The following is an 18,716-nucleotide window of genomic DNA, read 5'->3' as shown; positions in this document are numbered from 1 at the left end:
TTTTTCCCCTCCTCTGAGTAACACAGCCAATACAACATGATTTTCCTGTTCGTTTGTTTTTGTTTGTGTTTTGTTTTGTTTTTTTTTCTCTTTATGCTTGATTACAGGCTGCTTTGTCGGCCCGGGAAAGCCGAGGCTGACCCTGGACTCCTGCTCTCCCCTCTACCATCTTTGCTCTCTCCTCTACCATCTTTGATGTGACCCTGACTAAATGCTAAAGCAGCTGAACCCGCAACAACAACTTGAAAATGTCAACCAGTGCTGCAGGAAAATGATCTCATGCAGCAGAGACGGAGAGCGGTAATCCAAGGCCCGTTTCACTACACGGGGAGATTTCTGTCAGCGTCTTTTCTTTCTGAGAAGATTGAGAAAGGCCCGGCTCCCACCACCGATTCTGACCACCTATATAAAAGGAACTATTGAGAGCATCCTGAGCAGCTATATCACTGTCTGGTTCGGGAACAGCACCATGCCGGACAGACAAGCACTACAGAGGGTTGTGCAATCAGCTGAGCGCACCATCCGCTCCGAGCACCCTGACCTGCACTCAATCTACAGCAGGCGGTGCTGGAACCAAGACCAGGAAGATCGTGAAAGACCTCAGCCATCCCAACAACAGGCTGTTCTCTCTGTTGCTGTGTACGTGACAAAGAAACATCTGGATTTGGAAAAACGAGGCACTCGCAAAGCACCAGCATTGTGCCTGATTGGACACACCCCTCTCACACACTCTTTACATTCTTGCCATTTGGAAAAAGACAGCTTCAGCTGACAGAGCTGTGACGAGACGCCCATCAAGCCCAGATGAAAAGTGAGGCCGAGCAAAGCCATGCTGACCTTAACCACTCTGCATTAAAACTGTGCAGGACAGTGACGGACCAACAATGACCATCGGGCAGCAAAAAGGGCGTGCCAGAGACAGGAGGAGTAACTGAGGTCAGGAGGCACCTCAGAATGGACAAAACACCAGGAGAAAATAAGCTGAAGGCACAGGTGTCGGGGCTCGGCCAGGAGCTGACCTCTGAGAAGAGCCGAACAGCAGAGCCGCAAAAGGCCGTGGAGCAAGCAAGGAAAACATCAATGGACTTAAATCTGATTTCTACGGAAAAGACTCTGAGGTTTTTGCCCTCAATAAGACCTCGAGGCATCAGAGCAGAAACTGAGCATGGCCCAGGAGGAGCTAGCTGAAAATCGAACCCATCAGGCTTGGAGTCCAAGACACCGGACTTGAAATCAGGCCGGAGCATCCTGGAGCTAGATGAGCAGTGTGATTTGTCCGGTCTGCTATGGAGCGAACGTTAGGGGGATGGCTTCCTGTCGCCTCTGCCGTCCTCCGATCGCTCAGCGTCCTGGGCTGCCCAGCTCTGGACTGGACGCTCGGGCCGAGACACCCAAACAACCATGGACTCCATTCCCGTGGAATGGGACCACGACTACGACCTCAGCCGTGGGCTTGAGAGTGCAAGAAGGGATCCCAGAGAGCCTTGAGGCCTGTGTAAAACTAACAGAACAAAGATTGAGGTCTTCCACTGGGGAGGTGGAAGCTGCAGACTCTCCTATACACCTTCTGGATGTAAGCCGTTCCACCTGCAAACAAACGGACAGCAGTCGCACTTCTGCAAGCAACAAACGGACATCCAGACAATTGAGCTGCGTATCAAAACCCTGAAGGAAGACCGAAGCAAAAGGGTCAAGTAAAGGAGGAGCGAAATAAGGAGAAGATGCTGGACACTGGAGAAAAGGACTGCCTCAATTGGGGCCAGAACCAGTATGGACAGACCTCTGAGCAGCAGCACCAATGGATGCAAACAGACTGAAAAGGAGGAGGGCAGGACCCAGGGCACGCTTCAGGCCGTGGTTTACCCAGAACACTACAACAGGAAAGTGATGAACACAAACACCCACACAAACACACACATCTACATGCACCGACTCAGAGTGAAAAGAAACATACATATGAACATATGCACTCGTTGATTGAGGGAGAAATGACACACACACACACACAAATTAAAATGTTGATTCAATGAACTGAGAAGTGATCGACACACACACACACACGCTGATGCAATGAAGAATGCTTTACTAACAAATGCTGCACACAAACATCCAAATACGGAGTTGGTTACAACAGCAAGAACTGATTGATTATTTATTGCTTAAATGTATTTCATGCCACGCAGAGGGCATTTGTGTAGATTTAGAGGACATGGTCTGAAGCACTTTGATAATGAAAACAATGTCTGTGCGTGATGTCTGTTTATGGCTCAAAGCCTCCACTGAATTGTTTACTGTGCTTCACACAGTCTAACAAGGAGCAGTGGTACAGAGCGAAAATGATGAATGAATGGTGTGAGTTTTATTTCGAAGAGATTATGAAAAGGTTGTGTGTATTCAACTTAGTTGTTTACGTTTTTGCCAAGGTAAAGAGTTGGTGTGTAACTAGTGTCCACTATTGAGTCAAGTAAATCCAACATGTTTTGTTGGTGCAAAAAGGAGTTTTGGTTGATCTTTGGGTTTTGTTTGACACTAGGTTGATTCTATCAGTGAGGTTTGGATTGTTCTCTTTCTCTAAAAGAGAGAAAGATGGTTTGAACTTTGGACATGTTTGCAATGGGCCCCAGTATCTGTTATTATATGAGTGTTTTATTGTTCACGTTTGTTTTTGCTTTTGTTACAGTGCACTGAGATAAGAACATCTGAGAGGTGTGATCCACTGGTGGTGATATTTTGGTATTTTGTGAGTTCCTGATTTAACAAATCAGCTCTTTAATCCAGGCCTGAGAGATTGAACTTTAAAGCGCTATAAAATATTCTTGTTGAAAACAGTCGCAAAGTATTTTTTCTCCATGATTATAATGGGCTTGGGAGAAAATTGACTTATATGGGACACTGATCCTGAAGCCTAAAAGGATTGCAGCGAGTCAATCCAGTCCAAAGAAGGAAAAACAAACAAGGAGCTGTTTCCTTTAAAATGATGACGTCATCTTGCTGGTGATGGAGCCTCGAATAGGCTGCGCGTGAGACTCCATTATCAGCAACTTTTGGTATGAATGTGTGTGGATGTATGCATATGACTGACGACTAAAAGTCGTGGACTGATGACTAAAAGTTTAACTGACTTGATACTGAGACAAAAACGGTGCTGACTTTAGGATTATTGAATGTCCACAGACAATTCACCCAGCCTGTAGGGTGGATGTTTTGTTTTGCTTTGTTTTGTCTGCAAGAACAGAAGAATGACAGAGACTAAAGAGCTGTAGCTTCACAGCAGTGTGAACTGCAGACTGAACCCTTTGGTTGCTAATTTTGAGCTACAGATGTTTGCATTAAGGAAATTGTGTTTTAGTAGCTGTGTTTTAATTAAGGTATTACATTATATTGTTGGGAACATTAAATGCTAGAGTGAAGAAAAGGTTTGATCCCACTCATGACTGAGCATGTTATTATTAACCATAGTGGGTCACTATAGAGAGTCAATTAATTTTAGAAAAAAAAAAAAACAAACAAACAAAAAACCCTCCACCGAGGTCTATGAATAAGAGGGGAATGATAGACAGCCACACTCAAAATGGAGATATGTAATGATAAACACTGGTCCCCGTCTTTTGGGCGCTCTCTTGAAGTAGTCAACAATTTAAAAGTAAGATAAAATAACAGGGGCATGTGCTGAGGGGTGGTGCTGCACAAGAACAAGAGTAAAATAAAGAAAATATTGTTTTTAGAAGTGCAAATTAAAATGTACCATTACACTCAGAGGATCAATATGAAGCTTAATATTTGTTAATTTTGAATGAAGTACATGACTGGTGACTGTTCTGTCCTGAGCTTTTGTTTTTACAGCACCCGCTTGATCACACCAACAGTTTCTCGCCACCGAAGAGGGGTACTTGTAAAAATGAAGAACGGGGAGGAATATCATCAAAACTGGAAAAAGGTAATCCCCAAAGGGGGTGATAACGCCATAACTTTCACTGTGGTCAAATTCTCAAAATTTGACCCTCAAAAATTCTTCAAACATTTAGACACAAAGTGGAGATTTAGATACATATAATGTCGTAGACCACATAAGCATGAAGTATTTGATTCAATAACATGGTGAAATAACAAGCAGCAAAAGGTTGATCATGTTAATGGTGTTTATTCAAGGGTGCAGAGGAGATTATTATTATTAAAGACAACAAATGAAATAACGAAAAGTAGAAGTGGAAAAATTTGCGTTAACGGCAATAAAATCAAAGAAAAAGAAATACTAACTAAAACTGTACTGAATGTTCACAAAACTAACTAAAATTAACTAGATTTATAGCAAAATGTGTTTGGTTGCATTGATGTGTGCGTGCCCTGCTGTAGTGAAATTAAGGTAGTACGTTAGTCGAGTCGTCTGTGTTGCTGCTCCGTTCACCCGCAGAATCTGGTCAGGAAAAGTCGGGAGACAGCGCCAGAATAGAATTGAGGATGATTTTAATATGATTGTTTTGTAGACATAACAAGAGTCTTGTAGTGGAGAGGGACGTAATGTCCTCCTGAGACCCAGAGAATAAGAAAAAACAGGGAGAAAATATTTTTGTTTTTTCTTTTTTTTCTTTTTTCTTTTAAATGAATCAAGTGTTATTAAAATAACAATCTCATAAGATGAAGATCAGGGACCAACCCAGAAGTCACTGACACTTCACTAACTGTAAACTATTGGTTTAGGAATAAGTGATGGCACTGAACTTTCTATTTCACAAAAGTCAATTTATTTAGGATATCTGAGGAAGTACTGATTTTATTTGGAGACACAAAGGAACATTTGGCACTTCCCTCATCTCACATCTGTTTCATTGTTGTACCCAATCATTCTACAACTGAAATGCCTTGGACTGCTAACCATTTCAGGCAAGTGGAGTGAACCATATTTTGCTAGACTCTCATCAGATTGGGGCTTCCTTTTATTGCTCTTTGGAGAGAAGTCTTCATTACTGGTATTATTCAGGTCTTGTTCACATGTTTGTCCCAGGTTTCTCAGCCAAGAGGAGCTTAAACCCCAGATACTGTGAGTTCTTTTCATACGTTGAGATCACTGATAACTCTCAGCAACGACGTGATCTCGTAGGAACAATTAGGTGTTATGGATTCAACTATAATTGCGACTCTTATTTTTTACTTTACTGGAAAATATTTCTGCATTTTACCCATATTTTATTTTTAACTCAAAATCAAAATTCCAGATTCTACTACATGTTGGTTTTGCACCAGATAGGACGACAGATTTCAGGTGGCCCTGTGTCTTTCTCTATTACATCTGCCACTGCATCTCGATAATCTTCTCTGTGGCTTTTAGTGGGTCCTGACCCTCTCATATTTTGAAAAATCTATGTTTGAATCTCCCTTAATAATTGTGTTAAGAATTCTCTCCGCCTTTGTCAAAAGTTGGGTATTAGGAAAAAGTGAAATAAATATAAATATAAAGTCCCAATGTGTAGAGCACACATTAATAAATTAGTCATGTTCCCTGTGAAAGTAAATGAGCCTAATTCTTAAAGACCCCTGAAATTATTTACCAGATGTTTATTTTTTGAATAAAATAAAAATCTGAGTTTAACAAAACATTTTAATTGTAAATATCAAGCTTACCTTTCTCTCTTCCATAAAATGTGCTTGTGGGCACGCCAGCCATTTTGAAAAGGTGGGAAAAACAATTGGCAAGGCCACACCCCCACACATGGGATATAATTTTAAAGGTTCTGTTGTCCTCTCTAAGAAACATCAGGATTTAGAGGAGTGGCAAGTAGAGTATGAGAGCTACAAGCAAAAAACTAAATGTGTACTACAGTGCGCAAAAATGAATTACTGGGTCATCAGGGGGTCTTGAGGGACATTTATAAAACAAAAAATCCCACAAACCTTAAAAGTGCACTTGAAAAGCTCACACAAGAAGGTTAACCTAGCTTACCTAGAAGACCTCATCAGGGGGAGCACGCTCCCCCTCGTTGAAGAGCTCATCCACTTAACTCGCATCCCAAGAAAACAGCTAACCCCAGATAAGGCAGCGTGATGTATCCCGAGATAACAGGACTGGGACATCTAAATAAAGGTGTGAAACAATCGCCTTCAAAAGGTTATCAATTGACTTCAACCAAAATTAGGAACACTCGGTGCGGCAAGAGTTAATAGTTATTAGTCTCAACACCCAAGGATAATTAGAAGAGCATGCCTGATATGATGCAACTGAGATTTTGTTACACTTAACTTTTGCAAAACACAAATAAAATTAAATTGAAACTAAGGATTTTCAGAAAATAAAAACTACACTAAACTAGCAAAGAATTGGTAAAAACTAATTACAACTGGTAAAAATTGAAAATCTGGAGTCGAAACTAAATAAAAGATAAAACCTAATGAAAATGGCGAAACGTTTAAAATCCTGGTGCAGAGATTGGCAAATCTGACCAGGAACGTTATAAAATTGATTGTCAGAACAGTCAGTGTTAAAGCCACTTTCGACAGTCCATACTAGGATGGCATTGGACATCTTGGGGGTGGAAAGGGGTTGGTGTGACCAAGGTGTGGTTTGGCTTGTCGTATGTATATTTGAGATCATATGGCTCTGGATGGACCAGTTACCAGGGCATGGAAGGAGGACAGACTCATTAAAGGAGGAGAAGGCATTTCCTGGGATTGGAGATCCTCTGGGTGAGTGGTTGATTAAAAGCATGCATAAAATAGAAGTTATCTGTTGTTATTGATTGGTAATAGATTGATAATTGGCCACATTTACAGCTGTATTGACTTGTTGTGGACGTAGTCGACTTCAGGTTAAAACACTCTCATTAACAGGTTGAAAATAGTGATATTAAAGGAAGAGTATGCAGCGCCACCCTGTCAGACGCCAGTGATGGTGGAGCTCACTGATGAATCAGGTGAGCTGGATACATGGCTGATTCAAAACTAAGATCCCCCTGCTGTGGTCAGTAAGGGGAGAAAAGGGGGAAATAAAATCAAGAATCAAAGAGGCATTTATAAACGTTTAGGTGTCAAGTGAAACGGGACAAAAGGGGGTGTTATACTGTTATTTTCAATATCAGCATTATTATTGTATGAGAATCATGCAACAAGCATTGCATCGATGATCATTTATTGAAGCTTTTGACCTTATACTAACATCTGTGTTCCTGTGATTGTTATAACTTCTGATGAATCTTCTATTTACAGGTGTTAGGATAATGATATAATTTTTCATTGCAGGTGTAACCATGATCATTTTTATACATATTGCAACTTGTTGCTCATTGTAGAGTTGTGCTCAAGTTAATAAGGGTTAAAAGCTACAGTCAGCGCGAATGTCTGACTGATCTATTGAGGGAAAAGGCTTCGAGCATAGAGGGCCGCACGCGCTTACAAAACACTGATATCATGTTATTCTTTGTGATCTTTTCTTCAATTATGTCTTTAAGGTTAGTTTAAATAGTGGCAGTTAATTAAACGAGATTTATTAAAATATTAAATACCTGAGTCAGAACGTTACACGCGGATCACCTTAAGAGTCTGGGAAACTTTGTAGCTGCCTAATTTTTTTTGAATGTTCTAGCTCCGTTGATTTGACACATTGGAATGTGTCAAAAAAGGGGGGGAAGGTTGAGCTTTAACATCAAACAAGGATTATTTGAACATTTTATAACTTCATTTGTGTCTTTAATAATTTAGGAATGGTAAAGCTTAAGCTAATAGCGGTCCGAGAAGACGGACCTTTTAGAGCATCAGTGAAAAAGCATAAACTATCACTTTCATGTTTAATCATTACTCATTGAAATGAACTGAATAGCGTTTAGAAGATTTGTTAACTTTTTGTCTTTTGTTAAAAAGAGGGGTTTTAATAATTTTCAGACACACCTTGCAAATGTGCTTATAACGAGTTGGCACTCGGCCTTTTGAAGGTCAGAAGCTTCGTTCGGCATGACTGTCCGGACTGATAAAGTGTAAGAAATGCCTTGAGTGCGGAGGGCTAAATGCAAACACTGCTTACACACACATAAGATATGATTAGAATAAGTCCCTGGGACATTCTGAATGTTTTAGACCAATTCTGAATCACTAGAAGGTCAGTAGATAATAACATTAGATTATTAGGGTTAGGAAGAGAGGTGTTTTGGTTTTCTGTCTCTTACAGAGAAAGGAACAGACACCAGACGAGGTCACAGAGATGCGAGGATCCTTCGCAGCAGAGATAGACACAGTGACTGCCGAGACATCAACTGGGTCCAAGGGTCATGGCGTTTGGGCTCCAGCTAGTCACCACAAAAGGATGGATCCCATAAACACAGCAATAACCATGAAGGGGTTGGCGGAAATCCGGGAACACCAGACCAACGAAGTTCGAGAGGCTTTTGGGCAAAAAGGGGACACCTTCCTGTTCCTTTTTCTGGAGAATACACAGATCGTTGTTTGAAATCGGAGCAGAATAATCCCCTGATCTGTGTTACAACTGAAGGGTTGTCTAACCCCTAAGGTTGAGGAATTAAGAGCAGAGGATCACCCAACTGGACGACACTGGTAGCTGCAGCAATAAAATAAAGGTTAAGAGCTCTTCGGACAGAGGTTCTAGTCTACGTCTGAATGGTATAAGGGAACACCAAATAAAGCTGTGGGAGAACAGGGGAGTGTCATCTGGACCTGCTATCCTTGTAGTAATAGTTTGTCTTGCACCTGACTTGCGCAAACACAGAGGTCATCTTACATATGGTTCGCCCCTCAGGGGGACAAAGGACCTCGGGAGTGGGAAGAGATGAACCCGGCCACACTGGGCTACAGGGTGTTTGTGAGGTCATTATTCTAATGACCTCATCAGGGGGAATTGTAAAATTATGATATTATTTTATGCCATGTTATACCCCTAATTAAAGATTGTGAATTATTATGTAGTTTTAGTTTGCATTATTCTCCTGAATTAGAAGAAGCTGATAACTATTGCATTAGTTAAACTGATTTGCATTACATTAAATTGCTGACTTGTTGTGAATGAATGATATTGTTTTATGATGCATTATATTGCTGAGTTATAAGAAATACTGTTCGCAGAAGGTTATTGTCTAATTTGTCTGAGTAGAAGAGAACAGAGTGTGCTGGAGTTTTCTGCCCCATTTCAGCAGGAGCAGATAAACAGGGAGCCAAGGTCGTAGCTTAGGCGCTGTGTGAGAGAGAGCATGTGAATGTTTAGGCTTTGTATGATAAGGTGGAGGCACCAGAGGTTATAAAAGTTTGAGCAATGCTCCACCATTTTGAGATTTTGAGGCTGTCTGCATCAGTGTCCATCTCCCACGTGTGTGATCATTAAATCATCGTTTGACTCAACCCGGCCGGACCAGTGTTGTTATTGTGGTTTTTTCTCTTGTCTCCATCCCCAATATTTTGAACCTTAACAAGTGACAGATACGGTTAGCGCCCAGTTAGCTCCTAGCATTTCTCAACAGCTCTGCCTCATTTTTCGACTACCGGGACATTTAAACAATGGATAATCCGTGTACAAACAAATTCACGCTTTTCTCCTCAACAGAGAGCGTTCCCAGATTGAACAACAGCGTCGTAAAATAAGGAGAATGGCGCCTAATTACAGAGTTAATAATACAGATTTTATAATATGTCACGTGAAGATTCATCAGCCAAATGAAGTGTTTACTTACAATTGACATTGATAGCAGACATCATCATCACTATTCCAACAATCCTCTCCACACAGACAAGCATAAACACACTCGACTATCACTAAATCAAATTTAACACATGTTTGTAATGACGCTAATTCAGTTTACAATAGGGTTCGTTCGCTCGGTCAGCAGGTGGCGGTATCCTCGTACACTGGGGAGTAAAGTCAAAGGAGCTTGCAAAGAAAAGCGTCTGGACTTCTTTAAGTTGCTTGAAGACGTTTCACCTCTCATCCGAGAAGCTTCTTCAGTTCTAAGGTCAAATGGTGGAGAGTCCCAGATATAAACCTAGTGGGAGTATCCCCCCACAGAGGGACAAAAGGACCCCTTGATGATCCTCTAATCGCCTGAGCCAAGGTGTGAAACTGGGCGTGGGTCCCAATCAGCCAGAGTTTCGGGTATGTTCATTGTGAAACCTGGCCCCACCTTATCATGCGAATTCCTGAGGTCAGATGGCCCAGGATGTGAGTGGGCGTTAAGGCGTCTGGGAAGGGATCTCAAAACTGGATTATAGATGGCAGAGAGTTGGTGTCGTAAACCCCCGCCTCTGTTCAAAGATGGTCGCTCACATTTGACCATAGAACTGAGGAAGCTTCTCGGATGAGAGGTGAAACAGAGAGTTAGAGTGGGGCCTCATCTTTCCTCAGCCCTCAGCCTCAACATCGGCTCTCCACAAGGCTGTGTACTGTGTCCCCTACTGTACACTCTGTAAACACATGACTGTGTTAGTTCCCACCCAGACAACACAGTCATCAAGTTTGCAGATGATACCACCGTGGTGGGGCTCATCTCAGGGGGAGATGAGACTGCGTACAGAGCTGAAGTTCAGAGGCTGTCAGATTGGTGTGTAGATAACAACCTGGACCTCAATACCACCAAAACAAAAGAACTGGTAGTTGACTTCAGAAGGAGGAAGTCCGAGCTGCAGCCTGTCAGCATCAACGGGGAGTGCATGGAAAGGGTCTCCAGTTTCAAGTTTCTGGGTGTGCACATAGACACAGACCTCCAATAGAGCTCTAACACCTCTGCGGTCTTAAAGAAGGCCCAACAGCGTCTCCACTTTCTGAGAATCCTCAGAAAAATGGATCTGAAGAAGGAGCTGCTGACCGTCTTCTACCGCTGCTCCATTGAAAGTGTGCTGACATATTGCATCGGTGTGTGGTTCTCCAGCTGCACCACAGCACACAGAAAGGCACTCCAGAGGGTCATCAACATGGCCCAAAAAATCATTGGACATCCTCTTCCCTCCCTGAAGGACCTGTACAGCACTCGCTGTCTCAAGAGGGCACGCAGCATCCTACGGGACTGCACACACCCAGGACACCGGGTGTTTAAGCTGCTGCCGTCTGGCAGGAGGTTCAGGCTGCTGAGGTCCCGAACAAATAGACTCAAGGACAGCTTTTACAACAGGGCAATAGCCCTGATCAGTGTAAATAGCTGACCTGACTGGATACCTCCCTGGACTTTTTAGGGGGGAGGTAACAATGTTTAAAACGATAACAATAATATTTATATTTATAACAAGGTGCAATAATAATTAATGTGCAATAATAACAGTGTGCAATACACATACACTTATTCTTCTTTTTTATACTAAGTTAATATACTGTGTTGTGTTGTTTGTTGCGTTGTGATGTGTCATATCGTGTCGTGTTGTGTTATATATAGTGCCGACGTGGGACAGTTTTTCCAATTTCATTGTACTACTGTACTATGTATGACTGTGCAATGACAATAAAGAGTTATCTTATCTTATCTTATCTTATCTTAAACGTCTTCAAGCAACTTAAAGAAGTCCAGACGCTTTTCTTTGCAAGCTCCTTTGATTACGATGACCTGGATGACTGAGAACCTTCACAGACACTGGGGAGTAAACTGCCATTAAACGAACAGAAGAAGAAGAAAACCCCTGCACATGCGCGGTACGGATCGGGTAGACCCGATTTGTACGGTCCGACTTTGCGCATGCGCAGTAATGATCGGTGAGTCCTGATCCGTAACTATCTTTTTATTTTTCGTTTTTGTCTACATTATATTGAAATGTTTCATTATGGGAAACATTTTAAGAGATATTTATTATTCTTAACATCTCAACAGATACTCTGACCCGTAACTATCGTAAAACGCGTCGACTGGAAGTAGTCGCCTTTCGCGCATGCGGGGTACCGATCAGGTTTCCGGTACGGATCGGGGTTTATGTCATGGTCCTGAGTCTGAGGACTCAGTGTTTTGTGTTCCTTATGCTTTTGTTCATTCAGAGTATGTATTCTGTTGTGATTTTGCCATTTGTTAGGTTTCTGTTCTTTGCCTGCCTGCCTGCTTCCACTTCTCTGTGTTCCCTCTGTCTGTCCATGGTGTTATTGTGTCTGCTCATGAGTCTGCCTGTCAAGTTCAGTGTCCGGTCTGGTTCTCTGTGTCTGTTAGTTTCCTGTTTTATTCTGAAAGTTCATGTCTCATGTCAGTGTGTTCAGTTTTACCTCTCCCCTGTCTCGTTAGCCTTATTGCTCCCAGCTGTGTCTCCCTCCTGTGGCCCATTCCCTGATTACTCCCCGTGTATTTAAGCCCTGTGTTTTCCTGTGCTCTCTGTCGCGTCGTCTGTTTAACGCCATGTCAGTCTGCATTATTCTGTTACCTGGTATTCATTCTGCGTCTCTCTGCCATCTCTCTTTGTGCATTTCGCTCCTCCTCCCGTGAGTGTCTGGTTTAAGTTTTGTTCTTTAGTTTTCCCAGTTTAGGTTTGTTTACTCCCCGCTCTGCTCTTCCTGTTTTGTCACTTTATCACCTCTGCAAATAAATTTTCACTCGCACCCCAGTCAGTGCCTGCATCTTGGATCCTTTTCTCAATTCACCACACGACTGCTGTGCAGCCGTGACAGTTTATATCGCTGTCATAGCTCGCGGCAAATTTCGAACCACTTGTTCCAGACAGAATCTCTAACTATTCCACATGTGGTTTCTTATTGGAATTCCTTTGTCAGTGACATTAACTGGAAAAGAGTATGGACAATTCCTAACAAGTATCTGGTAACGAATAAAGTGAAGGAAGTCTCATTTAAAATACTGCATAAATTTTATCCTGCTAATCATTATATGACAAACTTGGAGTAATTAGGACCCTACACCACCGGGCAGAACATGTTCCCTCTAAGCCTGAAGGAAAAAAGAAGGAACACACACATGTAAAAGAAGCACTCAAAACGTGCGGCTATCCTAAATGGGCGTTCTTAAAGTCAGCAAAGAGGCACAGAAAAGAAGACCAGACACCAGCGAGGGAGGATAAGAAAGACAGACGCAACAACATTGTCATCCCCTATGTAGCCGGTGTATCAGAAAAACTCAGGAGAGTTTTCTCCAAGCATGACATCCCGGTGCATTTCAGACCCAGCAACACGCTCAGACAAAAACTGGTTCACCCGAAAGACAAAACGCCAAAACACAAACTTAACAATGTGGTGTATGCTGTACAGTGCAGCGAGGAATGCCCAGACCTCTACATTGGAGAGACCAAACAGCCACTTCACAAGCGCATGGCACAACACAGAAGAGCCACCTCCACAGGACAAGACTCAGCAGTCCATCTGCATCTTAAGGATAAAGGACACTCTTTCGAGGATGCCAATGTTCTCATTTTGGACAGAGAGGACAGATGGTTTGAAAGAGGAGTGAAAGAAGCCATTTACGTCCACTGTGAGCGACCATCTTTGAACAGAGGCGGGGGTTTACGACACCAACTGTCTGCCATCTATAATCCAGTTTTGAGATCCCTTGAACTGAAGAAGCTTCTCGGATGAGAGGTGAAACGTCTTCAAGCAACTTAAAGAAGTCCAGACGCTTTTCTTTGCAAGCTCCTTTGACTACGATGACCTGGATGACTGAGAACCTTCACAGACATTATATGACAAAGTTCAAAAGGGACATAAACGTGAGCTGTGGACTTTGTGGAAGCCATCCTGAGACTGTGCAACACCTCTTCTGGTTCTGTTCATACGCTAGAACATTTTGGAAAGACTTCAGTAGATTCATTGTTGGACATCTCTATAAAGACTTTACTGTGAAATGGGAAAATGTTGGGCAAAAAAAAGATGTTTACTTTATAATAAACTTGTTAGTTAGCTAAATTGTATTTTCACAAATGCAAATACCGTAACAAAAAGCCTAATTTTAAACATTACTGTAATGATGTTTTATGTTACATAAAATTGATTAGTGGATCACTTAACAAAAAGGCTATGAAAACTATTACTATTTATAGTAATTACAAATTATTTGAATGTTTGTAATTCTTTGTATTACACCCCCTGGCATATGTTAATTTTGTTCTGGTTGTATACATGTTCTGTATACTGTTTCGTAATAAAGTTTGATATTTAAAAAAAAAAAGTTCGAACCACTTCCTGAACCACTCACGTGGTACAGCTGGGCAGCGAGGCTTCGGACGTCATCATTTTCAGCTCCTCCCATAAATGAAGCAAGCCTCGATACGCGCATCGCAGAAACGCCCCCTCCATTACTCGACACAAGCTTTGAAGCCGCAATACAGAACATCACATCAATATGTAGAGGTAGGAATTGCAAGTAATATAAATAACATGACACTAAGCATCGACCAATGAATGTGAACTAAAAACAATAAGGTCGTGGGTATGGCTGCAACCGTAGGAAAAAATCCTAATATGAAGGTATTTTACAGTAATGTTCTGTTCTTCTAGAATATCATTAAAGTTACGTAAATAGACTTTGACTTCACATTTCAAATGTAAATTAACGTTAAGTCACTGTAATGTAATAAAACATAATTTTCATGATTATTAAATGTATCTGTCTGTACGTATTTAGATTGTTAAAATACATTCACAAATGTCTCATGATTTCACAAATATCTGTCCGTTATTTGAAAGATTGAACTGTTGAATTCAAATGTAATGCTATGGAAACGCATATATCGTGATCCCTATAAGCTTGCGTTACATCACATAAGTATTATTATCATTGCTAGTTAGGGCGATCGCGGCTCAAGAGTTAGCAGTTCACCTTGTGATCAGAAGGTTGCTGGTTCGAGCCCCGGCTCGGACACTCTCGGTCGTTGTGTCCGTGGTCAAGACTCTTCACCTACCGCCTACTGGCGATGACCAAAAGGGGCCGATGGTGCGATATGGCAGCCTCGCCCCTGTCAGTCTGTCCCAGGGCATACAATCCTTAAAGATATCCAGCCAGTAATTGTACAATTTGGGGCATGTCCAAAATTGATGCATAAGACAGCCTTCTTCAAGTTTACAACGATCACGTATCGGACCAATAGAAGGAAAAATCCTCTGCAATTTAGTTTTTCTCAGGGTCCTGGGACTGGGCGACCCAGGATCCCTGGGCAGTCATGGACCTGTGTATTATTATTATGTATTTTTGGTGTTGTTTCCCCTTCTCTGTGCGTGTACATATGTGTGTTTCTCTGTGCTGTGTTAGTCTGTGTCCCACTCATATGTTTAGGCGAGGTATGGGTGTGTATGTCTGCGGGTGTGCCTGGAGGATGGAGCTCGGCCACCTGCAGGCCTGAGGGGTGTGGCCCTGCGGAGGGACTGGCCACACCCGAAGCCACACACCTGCCGCTGATCAGGGCTCGTCAGGGGAGCTACTTAGGAGAGTCTTGGAGCTCCCACCGACGCGGGATCATTGCATGAGACTCCATGTTAGTCGTCCTGTTACAAAGTTAGTGTGTGCCTGAGACGCCGGCCCCGATATCTACATGGAAACGACGTTCGCGCCGCCGGCGTTCCTCACCGCAGCCAAAGCCACAGACATCTCAAGAGCCGGCTGTGGTGAGTAGTACGGACAATTTTTCATTTTCCTCATCGTCTGTGTTTGTGTCTGCAGTGGACGAGCTGACGGCGCAGGTACCATCACCTTGGTCGGAGGTCGCTACACCACCCGCTGCTTCACCATCTGCAGCTGTAACACCGTCGTCATCTCATCCGCATGCAGTCACCCCTCGGCCATCTTCTCCACCAGCAGCAGCCTCCATTCCACTACCCACTCCAGCAGCCTTGTCCGGAGAGGGCGACCTCACACGCATCCAACGCCTGATGGACTGGGTAGCTCACACCACCAACACAAGGGCAAGAGTGGTGGGGTTAAATGCCATCGAGGCGATCCTGGAGGGAAGTCCCTACCTCGGCCAGCTTGAGGGAATTTCCGCCTTCCTTTGCACCCTGCATGAAGCCCGGGGGGTAGTGCAAGCACGGGAAACCACACACTTTGTCCAGCAGCAGCGGCTCGGCGAGCGGGAGCTCGGCAAGCCCGGGCAGGGGCTCAGCGAGCCGGAGGAGCCCTGCAAGCCGGAACGGCTCAGCGAGCCGGAGCGGCTCAGCGAGCCAGAGGAGCCCGCACCGCCAGCTGAGGAGCTAGGCGAGCCGGAGCCCTGCGAGCCGGAACGGCTCAGCGAGCCTGAGGAGCTAGGCGAGCCGGAGCCCTGCGAGCCGGAACGGCTCAGCGAGCCACCAGCAGAGGAGCTCGGCGAGCGGAAGGAACAACCGGCGCTGCCAGCCGAGGAGGAGCTCTCGCTGCCAGCCGAGGAGGAGCTCTCGGAGGAGCTCTCGCTGCCAGCCGAGGAGGAGCTCTCGGAGGAGCTCTCGGAGGAGCTCTCGCTGCCAGCCGAGGAGGAGCTCTCGGAGGAGCTCTCGCTGCCAGCCGAGGAGGAGCTCTCGGAGGAGCTCTCGCTGCCAGCCGAGGAGGAGCTCTCGGAGGAGCTCTCGGAGGAGCTCTCGGAGGAGCTCTCGCTGCCAGCCGAGGAGGAGCTCTCGGAGGAGCTCTCGGAGGAGCTCTCGGAGGAGCTCTCGGAGGAGCTCTCGCTGCCAGCCGAGGAGGAGCTCTCGGAGGAGCTCTCGGAGGAGCTCTCGGAGGAGCTCTCGGAGGAGCTCTCGCTGCCAGCCGAGGAGGGACCCGCTCAGCCGGAGCCGGAAGTCAGCGAACCGGAGGGACCTCCACGTCTGCATCCACGTCAGCGACCAGCGCGTCATGAACCGTGTACCACACCTCGCTGTTGCTCACCGGAGGAGCAGCGCCGCCACCGGACCCGTGGCAGGCCGCCTGGGGAGCAGCAGCGCCGCCACCGCCACTGGATCCCGGGCAGGCCGCCTGGGGAGCAGCGCCGCCGCTACTGGGCCCGGGGCTCGCCACCGGAGGGGCAGCAGTGCTGCCGCCACTGGAGCAGTGGCAGGCCCCCAGAACTGTTTTTCTGCTGTTGCCGGACACGTGGCCGTCCGCCGGAGCTGCAATGTCGCCACCATTGGACTCGAGGTAGGCCCCCCTCTTTTGTTATGTTGATGGGCCGCCTGAGACTGTTTTGTGGCGTTTTTTCTTTTTGTTGCTCCGCTGCGGGATGCGCGGTCGGACTCTGGGACTGTGACCTTGGGGGGGGGGGGGGGGGGGGGGGTTGTTTTCTTTGGTGGTTTTTGCTTGTTTTGGTTCTACCCTCCGTCCTGGACCTCCCGCCGCCCGCCCTGGGTTGGTTGTACTGTTGTTTTTGGTTTGTGTTTTTGGGTCGTCGGGAGCCGACCCTTAGAGGGGGGGTACTGTCAGGGTCCTGGGACTGGGCGACCCAGGATCCCTGGGCAGTCATGGACCTGTGTATTATTATTATTATTATTATGTATTTTTGGTGTCGTTTCCCCTTCTCTGTGCGTGTACATATGTGTGTTTCTCTGTGCTGTGTTAGTCTGTGTCCCACTCATATGTTTAGGCGAGGTATGGGTGTGTATGTCTGCGGGTGTGCCTGGAGGATGGAGCTCGGCCACCTGCAGGCCTGAGGGGTGTGGCCCTGCGGAGGGACTGGCCACACCCGAAGCCACACACCTGCCGCTGATCAGGGCTCGTCAGGGGAGCTACTTAGGAGAGTCTTGGAGCTCCCACCGACGCGGGATCATTGCATGAGACTCCACGTTAGTCGTCCTGTTACAAAGTTAGTGTGTGTGTGTGTATGCCTGTAGTTGTTAGTGTCCTGACGGCTACGTCTTTTGTTTCCCGCAGGAGGAGCGTGGAAGACACGGGAGCAGCGAGCACCGGGGGGTGCTGACACGGGAGCGGAGAGCACAGCAACACGGACTTTTTTGGGAAGACACGACACGGGAGTCACGGGAGAGCACGGGGATTTACTGTTATTGTTTCCATCACTGTAAATAAACGCACTGTTTATACACAGAGTACCGCGCCTGGGTCCTCCTTCCCCACACATCCCCACGGTCTGCCAGCCAGACCGTGACAGTTTTTGGATATTGAAGACTGTGAAGCACTTTGAATTGAAATTACTGGTGTTTATAGAGCAAGAGTGGATCCTACACAGATTCCTCTCTCACACCTCATCTCCAATTTGCAAACCCAACTCTTCCTCCGATGCCGTCTTCAAACAGTCAGATTTAAAATTCAAATATCCTGAAAAAGTGTTCACAAAGCCAGAAACCAACTTTTTAGAACCCGGGAAACCAAAGAAATGAAAAAATTGGTCCCTCTTCCTGAAAAGATAATTTACGGATGTCGAACATAGTTTCTCATCTGTAAATAATGAAGAAAAAATGTGACGCAGGGAGAGAGCTTGTTCTGCAACTGGGGAAATGACACAAATTTCCTGTTAATATCTCTCTTTATCTGATCTAAACATGAGGGTGGAAATGCATTATTACAATATATTGGAGTATGGATCAAGTTTCTGGTAGAGCGCAACCTTTTTTTTTGATCTGACTAAAGATTTTAGCGAAGTTCGAAGCTATAAAATTATTGACCTTGGTTCGTGTATTTGAAGATAAAAAGAGAAGAGCTGGAATGGAACTATTATCAACCCCACCACTCTCTATGACCACCCAAGGGAGGGTATTAGCAGACTTGACCTTTTTGTACCATTCCTGCCAATAAGCAAACGTTTTGGCATTTGATTTGATATACCTTTATTAGTCCCACAAGGGAAAATTTCATAAGGCTGCCGACCTATTGCACGCAATGGTGGCGCCATCTTACCCTCTGACCATACATACATTACACAAACATCAC

General features: G+C 44.8%; 1 protein-coding gene and 1 long non-coding RNA gene across 2 annotated transcripts in view; both read left to right on the top strand.

Annotated features, from left to right (window-relative positions):
• Positions 1-18,716, top strand: part of LOC113010730 (Fc receptor-like B) — a 192,557-nt gene that overhangs the window by 122,403 nt on the left and 51,438 nt on the right. The window lies entirely within an intron of this gene.
• Positions 17,585-17,875, top strand: LOC113011207 (uncharacterized). The gene is made up of 2 exons (XR_003270487.1): positions 17,585-17,614; positions 17,703-17,875. It is a non-coding gene; the product is annotated as an uncharacterized LOC113011207 (long non-coding RNA).

Source organism: Astatotilapia calliptera, chromosome 3 (assembly GCF_900246225.1).
Source record: "Astatotilapia calliptera chromosome 3, fAstCal1.2, whole genome shotgun sequence".
Lineage (NCBI taxonomy): Eukaryota > Metazoa > Chordata > Actinopteri > Cichliformes > Cichlidae > Astatotilapia > Astatotilapia calliptera.
The sequence above is the reverse complement of the archived record's forward strand: the minus strand, read 5'-3'. Positions and strand labels throughout refer to the sequence as shown.